This window comes from Microcaecilia unicolor, chromosome 1 (assembly GCF_901765095.1).
Source record: "Microcaecilia unicolor chromosome 1, aMicUni1.1, whole genome shotgun sequence".
Lineage (NCBI taxonomy): Eukaryota > Metazoa > Chordata > Amphibia > Gymnophiona > Siphonopidae > Microcaecilia > Microcaecilia unicolor.
The window spans coordinates 3,586,636-3,594,604 of NC_044031.1; the positions used below are offsets into that span (position 1 = coordinate 3,586,636).

General features: G+C 44.3%; 1 long non-coding RNA gene across 1 annotated transcript; it reads right to left on the bottom strand.

Annotated features, from left to right (window-relative positions):
- Positions 1–8: 8 nt before the first annotated feature.
- LOC115462179 lies at positions 9–7,669 on the bottom strand. Its single transcript, XR_003940794.1, has 3 exons — positions 7,609–7,669; positions 1,881–1,915; positions 9–86 (listed from the first exon to the last, which is right to left on the bottom strand). It is a non-coding gene; the product is annotated as an uncharacterized LOC115462179 (long non-coding RNA).
- Between the last annotated feature and the right edge of the window lie 300 nt (positions 7,670–7,969).

Below are 7,969 nucleotides of genomic sequence, written 5' to 3' on the forward strand. Positions count from 1 at the left end.
TCAACTTTCATGTCGTCGCAACTAAAATGCATATTGCGCATACAGTTCACTTTTGCCATATCTGTGAGAATATCCAGGCAACCATCCTGTAAAAGAACAAACAAGGGTCACAGGGCTGCTCTTTCACAAGGAGCCTCACGTAGGTGGAGGGTCAGAGGGTGAGTGCATGCTCAGAAAGCAGGAGGTGAGCTGGGGGGGGGGGGGGGTACTTGTGTGTATACTCATCACTGCTCTCTCTAAGCTGAGCGGGAGTCCTGTAACTACAGTCCTGCCAGCTGGGGGTGCTGTTTAGCTATCACATTTTCAATAGTGGAGTGGAGGAGTGGCCTAGTGGTTAGGGTGGTGGACTTGGTCCAGGGAACTGAGGAACTGAGTTCGATTCCCACTTCAGGCACAGGCAGCTCCTTGTGACTCTGGGCAAGTCACTTAACCCTCCATTGCCCGATGTAAGCCGCATTGAGCCTGCCATGAGTGGGAAAGCGCGGGGTACAAATGTAACAAAATAAAATAGATACTATTGGAGATTCTACATGGAATGTTGCTATTCCACTAGCAACATTCCATGTAGAAGGCTGCGCAGGCTTCTGTTCTTGTGAGTCTGACGTCCTGCACGTACGTGCAGGACGTCAGACTCACAGAAGCAGAAGCCTGCGCGGGCCACATGGTGATCTGCAAGGGCCCGACTTCTACATGGATGTTGCTAGTGGAATAGCACATTCCATGTAGAATCTCAAATAGTAGCACAGTGGAGGAGTGGCCTAGTGGTTAGGGTGGTGGACTTTGGTCCTGGGGAACTGAGGAACTGAGTTCGATTCCCACTTCAGGCACAGGCAGCTCCTTGTGACTCTGGGCAAGTCACTTAACCCTCCATTGCCCCATGTAAGCTGCATTGAGTCTGCCATGAGTGGGAAAGCGCAGGGTACAAATGTAACAAAAACAATAGTGAAGGGCAGGCAAACTCTGCAGGAATCCAGGGAAACATACCTAGAAGTAAGATGCAAACACTTGCAGCAGTCACAGAGGAGATATGGCATAGCTAGGGGTGGACCTAGGTGGGCACAGGCCCACCCAGCGACAGCAGCCCACATCAACATCTCTCCTCCTCTGCGGCATCCTGGCATCTAACCGGCTGTCTCTGACCCCACCCTCCCTGGTGTACCTTACAGGCATCCCTGGCACCTGCAGTGAATTAATTATTGCTGCCTGCGGCGACTCTGGGTCCCACCAGGACGGACATGATGAAAGTGAGGGTGGGACCCGGCCGATGGACGCCTACAGAGTCGCCACAGGCAGCAATAATTAATTCACCTGCAGGTGCCAGGGATGCCTGTAAGGTACACCAGGGAGGGATGGGGTTCAGCGACAGGCAGTCAGATGCTGGGATGCAGCGGAGGAGGAAATGTTGCTGTGGGTAGGTGTATAGCAAAAGAGAGGGAACGAAGTACAAACCTAAAGTCCAAACAAAAAAACAGCACCACGGCCTTTAAAAATGGAACATGATTCTTTAATGAATGAGCCTTGACAAAAAGACCCGACTCGGGCCGTGTTTCGGTGACTAGCACCTGCGTCAGGGGTCACAGTGATGACGTGGAAAACTTGGGGAATAACTTCAAAATATTCCCTTACAATATATTATTCTTTACCCCACGTTTCATATAGTACAAGCTACAAAGCAACAAGGCACTTTCACTTTCTGTATCCAAACGGACAAAAAGCCACTGCTTATCCTTGGGGTTAGGTAGCCTGGAATCTTGCAAGATTTGGGGACTCTGACAGTTATTTGTGACCTGGCTGTCCACTGATAGAAATAGGATGCTAGGCTGGATTGACCTTTAATCTAACCCAGTAGAGCAATTCTTATGTTCTAAATTTATATTTACCTCCGCAGAGGCAGAGACACTTGAAATATCGAAACCTGAAAAAAAAGGAAGAGCAGAAAGAATGAAATATATTTAACATGTCATCATCTGCTTGAATAAGACTGGAACATCTAGCACTGACAGTCTCCACTCCACTTGCCCTAAAATATTGTTCTATCCATCCTGTCCTTCCTATGACATTTATATCCTGCATTAGCACGAGTAGAACTCAGATCAATGTGGCTTACATAACATTTAGAAAAGCAGGAACATGTTCAAAATATATTAACAGAAAGTAAAATACATCATATAATGATGTACCTTGCTTTATAATGTGTAGCATTTTTGTTTCTTCATTAAACTTGCATTGTCATATGTTGTTATTCTACAGTACCGAGGACTATCCAGTGATCTTCCAGAGAAATTGTCCACTATCAATTCATCTTCTAAAAGAATCACTGGTGATCTACTGATTGGAAGAGAAAACATCATCCGTTACCTACAGTCCTTCCAGAGAATCACTGACTATCTGCTGACCTTCCGTTGAAATCAACCACTACCTACTGACCTTTCAGAGAAATCACTATATGCTGATCTCCAAGAGAAATCACCTACGACCCTACTGACCTTCCACAGAAATTACTGACTATCTGATGGTCTTCTAGGGAAATCATCCACTATCTACTGACCTTCCACAGAAATTACTATCTGATGATCTTCTAGGGAAATCATCCACTGTCTACTGACCTTCAGGAGAAATCACTGACAATCTCATCACCTTCAAGAGAAATCGCCCACTATCTACTGACCTTCTACAGAAATCACTGACTATCTGCTGACCTTCCGTTGAAATCAACCACTACCTACTGACCTTTCAGAGAAATCACTATATGCTGATCTCCAAGAGAAATCACCTACGACCTACTGACCTTCCACAGAAATTACTGACTATCTGATGGTCTTCTAGGGAAATCATCCACTAACTACTGACCTTCCACAGAAATTACTGACTATCTGATGACCTTCTAGGGAAATCACCCACTATCTACTGACCTTCCACAGAAATTACTGACTATCTGATGACCTTCTAGGGAAATCACCCACTACCTACTGACCTTCATGAGAGATCACTGACAATGTGATGACCTTCAAGAGAATCACCCACTATCTACTGACTTACAAGAGAAATCACTGACGATCTGTTGACCTTCTAGGGAAATAACCCACTACCTACTGACCTTCTAGAGAAATCACTGACTACCTGCTGACCTTCTACAGAAATCATCAAACATTTAAAAAAACAATTGTATAACTGCACCTAGAAATAGTCACCTGAGAGCGGCTGATAGGTGCTTGTTCTATAAAGGAAAGTAGGCTTCTATGTTGATGCAAGATTTGTATATATTTGTAGAATAGCTATAAGGCAGATGATTAACACATATGTACACATGTGCGCACATAAGCATGTGCATGATAGCATTTAAACAAACTATTTTAGCACATCTATTATAGAATTGCTCCCCTCCATACTGACTAGGGCCAAGTTCATTGTCAAGCTAGTGAGGCAATGGTTCGGGATGCCGAAACTACTACTACTACTACTTAACATTTCTAGAGCGTACTAGGGTTACACAGCGATGTACAATTTAACAGAGAAGGACATCCCTGCTCAAAGGAGGTTACAATCTAAAGGACGAAATGTCAAGTTGGGGCAGTCTAGATTTCCTGAATAGAGGTAAAGTGGTTAGGTGCTGAAGGCGACATTGAAAAGGTAGGCTTAAAGCAAGGATTTGAAGATGGGCAGGGAGGGGGCCTAGCGAATGGGCTCAGGGAATTTATTCCAAGCATGGGTGAGGCGAGGCAGAAAGGGCAGAGCCTGGAGTTGGTGGTGGTGGAGAAGGGTACTGAAAGGAGGGATTTGTCTTGAGAGCGGAGGACACTGAAGCTGAAACCCTCACTGACTGGCCCTCACTCTGCTGCTGTGCAAGAACTGGTGCTTCCCATATTTTGTGAAAATTCAGGACTTAGCTTTTCTTATGTTTAAAAGCAGATGCTGTGCCAGAAGAACACAGAAGCAAAGAACCGCAGAGGAGGAAAGGACATGCTACTGCTGCTGTGTGAAGATTAATTGGGGAGAGGAGCTCTGGCTGGAAAGAGGTTGATGTGAGGCTCTGGTTGGAAGAGGAATGATGCAGAGATGTCAAGGGTGGATCATCCTAAAGCTGGAGAATTACCACCGGTATGCTGGAGATTGAAGGTCAATGAATCAGGTTTTCCTCACAGACCTCAGCAGGTCTAACACCAGTTCTGGTTATGTACATGACAAAAACTAGCATAGTCTAATCAATAATTTTTCTACCTTTGTTGTCTGGTCTTTTTTTTTTTTTAACTAGCCATGTTGGTCCTGTTGTCTAGTTTCTGATTTCCTTTATAGTAACATAGTAAATGACGGCAGAAAAAGACCTGCATGGTCCATCCAGTCTGCCCAACAAGATAAACTTTTGGCCAGGGTCTCCTGGTCCAGTTGGCATTTCTTCTTTGTCAATGTCCGTTATTAAACTCTCCCATGTGTCCCTGCCCCTATCTTCCTTCTTTGTTTCTTTATTCTTCCCTAGTTGAGCAGCACCCCTCTGTGTCCCTGAGCCCCCTCCCCATGTCCAAGATCACATCTCTGTCCCTGGTCACTTTTCTCCATATTCCTCCTTCCCTCCTGTCCCCACTTCCAAAGGACCAGCATTATCCTTCCTTCTCTTGCATGACTCCGCTATGATGGGACATCATAGAGAAACAAATACCTTAACCCTGCCGCTATTGCTACTAGATGTACATTTTATATACAAGTAATTATTTCTCTGGCCCTAGAGGGCTTACAATCTAATGTTTTTGTACCTGGGGCAATGGAGGAGGGTTAAGTGACTTGCCCAAGGTCACAAGGAGCTGCAGTGGGAATCCAACCCAGGTTGCCAGGATCAAAGCCCGCTGCATTAACCATTAGGCTTCTCCACTCCTGAAGGACCAGGGGAGGGGGATGGAGATGAGAGAGAAATGCTGCAGTCAAAGCTTAGGGGTAGAGAGGAGATGTTGAATGGATATGGGAGGAAGAGAGAGGTCGGGGAAGGAAAGGTGAGACAGATCCCAAATCGGGAGGTAGGCTACTTGTGCATGTGAGCATGAGAAGGGGCACAAATGTCTGTGTCACATGGCAAATGTGAGTGTCTTGGCATATATGAATGAAGATGGGGGAGGGATCTTCTGAAAGGGGGGTAGATACTATGTGAGGGTTCTGAATGGTGAACAAACATGTAGATAAAGGCGAGCCAGTTGATATTGTGTATCTGGATTTTCAAAATGTGTTTGACAAAGTACCTCATGAAAGACTCCAGAGGAAATTGGAGAGTCATGGGATAGGAGGTAGTGTCCTATGTGGATTAAAACTGGTTGAAAGATGGAAAACAGAGAGTAGGGATAAATGGTCAGTATTCTCAATGGAGTAGGGTTCCCCATGGGTCTGTGCTGGGACCGCTGCTTTTTAACATATTTATAAAGACCTAGAGATGGGAGTAACTAGTGAGGTAATTAAAATTTGCTGATGACGCAAAGTTGTTAAATTCCAATAGATTGTGAAAATTGCAAGAGGATCTTAGGAGACTGGGCATCCAAATGGCAGATGACGTTTAATGTGAGCAAGTGCAAGTAATCCATGTGGGAAAGAGCAATCCAACTATAGTTACTGATGTAAGGTTCCAGATTTGGAGTCATCGACCAGGAAAGGGATCCAGGTGTCATCAATTCAAAGTAGTCAAAACACAAGTGGATGTGAAAATTTGCAGGAAGACCTTAGGAAACTGGGAGACTGGGCATTCAAATGGCAACTGTAATTTACTATGTACAAATGCAAGTGATGAACATTGGGAAGAATAATCTGAATCACATTTACCTGATGCTATGGTCCACCTTAGGAGTCGAAAGCCAATAAAAAGATCTAGGTGTCATTTTAGCCAACACACTGAAATCTTCTGCCCAGTGTGCAGTGGCAGCCAAAAAAGCAAACAGGATGTCTAGGAATCTTTAGAAAATGGGTGGTAAATAAGACAAGAATATTATATGCCTCTGTATCGCTCCATGGTGCGACCTCGTTCGTCTGGTCACCGTATCACAAAAAAGATATAGCAGAATTAGAAGAGGTCCCAAATGAGGTTAGGGCTCTTTAGTTTGGAAAAGAGATGGCTGAGGGGTGACATGATTGGGTCTTTAAAATCCTGAGTGGCGTAGAAAGGGTAAACGTAAATTGATTTTTTACTGCTTCAAAAAGTACAAAGACTAGGGGACACTCAAGGAATTTACATGGTACTAATTTAAAACTGAAAGGAAGGAATATTTTTTTTCCACTCAATGAACAGTTAAGTTCTGGATCTTGTTGTCAGAGGATGTGGTGTCAGCTGTTATGTATCTTGCTTTTAAAAATAGGTTTCGACAAGTTCCTGAGGAAAAGTCCATAGTCTGTTATTGAGATTGACATGGAGGGGAAGGCCAATGCTCTTCCTGGGATCAGTAGCATGAATTTTTGCTATCATTTGGGACCTGAATTGGCCACTGTTGGAAGCAGAATACTTGGCTAGATGGATCATTGGTCTGACCCAGTAGGGTTCTTCTTATGTTATGTATTTACCTTTCAGCAAAAAGTCCTCATGGACTTTGTCAATCAGAAAGACAGCTTCTGTAGGCAAAATCACAGAACTGATCTTGTCTTCCTAATTAGGAGAAAAGGGTTAAGGAGTCATTTATTAAAGTGAAAGGAGAGGGGGTTTAGGATGGGAATTTTGTTTGGTATAAAAGCCAAGGACAAAATTTGAACCTCTTGCCTCTTGTCTTCCCTCCTGCCAGGATCCTCTCAGCTAGGAAGGTCCTCAAACCTTTCACAATTGTTAACTGGGTTTTACTAGCCCAGTGAATCTTAAAAATAGCTAACAAGGAAAATAAAACTGCAGTCAGGGCAAACCAGGAGCATCTTGGATCACCTCTATCCACTAAATAGAAATGGGCTGAGGAAAGGAACCCCTTACACCACCTAGCAGTGCCCTGGAAAACCCCAGAGGACACCAACTTATCTCCAGTCACCAGGAGGACTCACCATCTCCCCAGTCCCAGATTTCCAGAGAGACTATCAAATCTAGGTGTGCAGTTCCCTTTATCAAAATCTTCAATGCTACTAAAGATATTTAAAGTTATGGATCTGAACCTTAGAGAACAGTCCCCACCCCTGTGGAGTTATGGAGAGGAAAAGGACATATTTCTTCTGGCTCAGCAACCATTTCCCCTGGAGAAAGAAAAAAGAAAGAGATTTTCATCTTAGCCCATTCCCCAGAGAGAAATCTTTCCCTGTGTAGAAACATCTTAAGGGAGATTTCCACAGAGTTTATCCCTTCTCAGGGGTGACTGTACCTTGGAAGCTGGAAATTGTCACAACAAAGATTAGGAAGAGGCCAATTTTCTCCATACTGCAACACATTTTGTCTGTCTGTCCTTCTGTAGGTGTCAGCAGGCTCTCTTCAGGAGCTAGAAGCTGTGCCCTACACATACTTATACCAGAGCAGTCACCTCACTGTCGTGGATGGAATCAGCTATCTGAAATCCATATTACTGTAAAAACCATAGGGACATTGACAGACGGAGAGAGGTTATGGACCAATAGTCCTAGCAAGACATCAACAAAACTCACCCAGGGCAGAACCTCAGAACAAGTTCTTACCTCTCCCAGGACATCGTGTTCACAGAGGAGTCTGTGCCCAGCCGTCACTGTGCCAGGACAGAAGTACAGACCGATGAACTCACTTCACACCCTCCTCAGTGCTGTCATCCCTACAGGAGAGTCTAATCAGAGAAGAATGATTACATTTCAGCAATGCTCTTGACATGGTTCCACATGCAAGCCTTACAAATAATCACAATCAGGATAGGGGAGTTATCAGTCGTGTGCAGTCCTGGTTTCATGTAACAGTTTTGTGATTAATTTTGCAGAGAGGCTCTCGGGAAAAGTTTGTCGTTTGTGGATGATAGAAATAGAAGGAAGTGGAAGATAACCTTCACCAGTATTCAAACCACCAACCGAG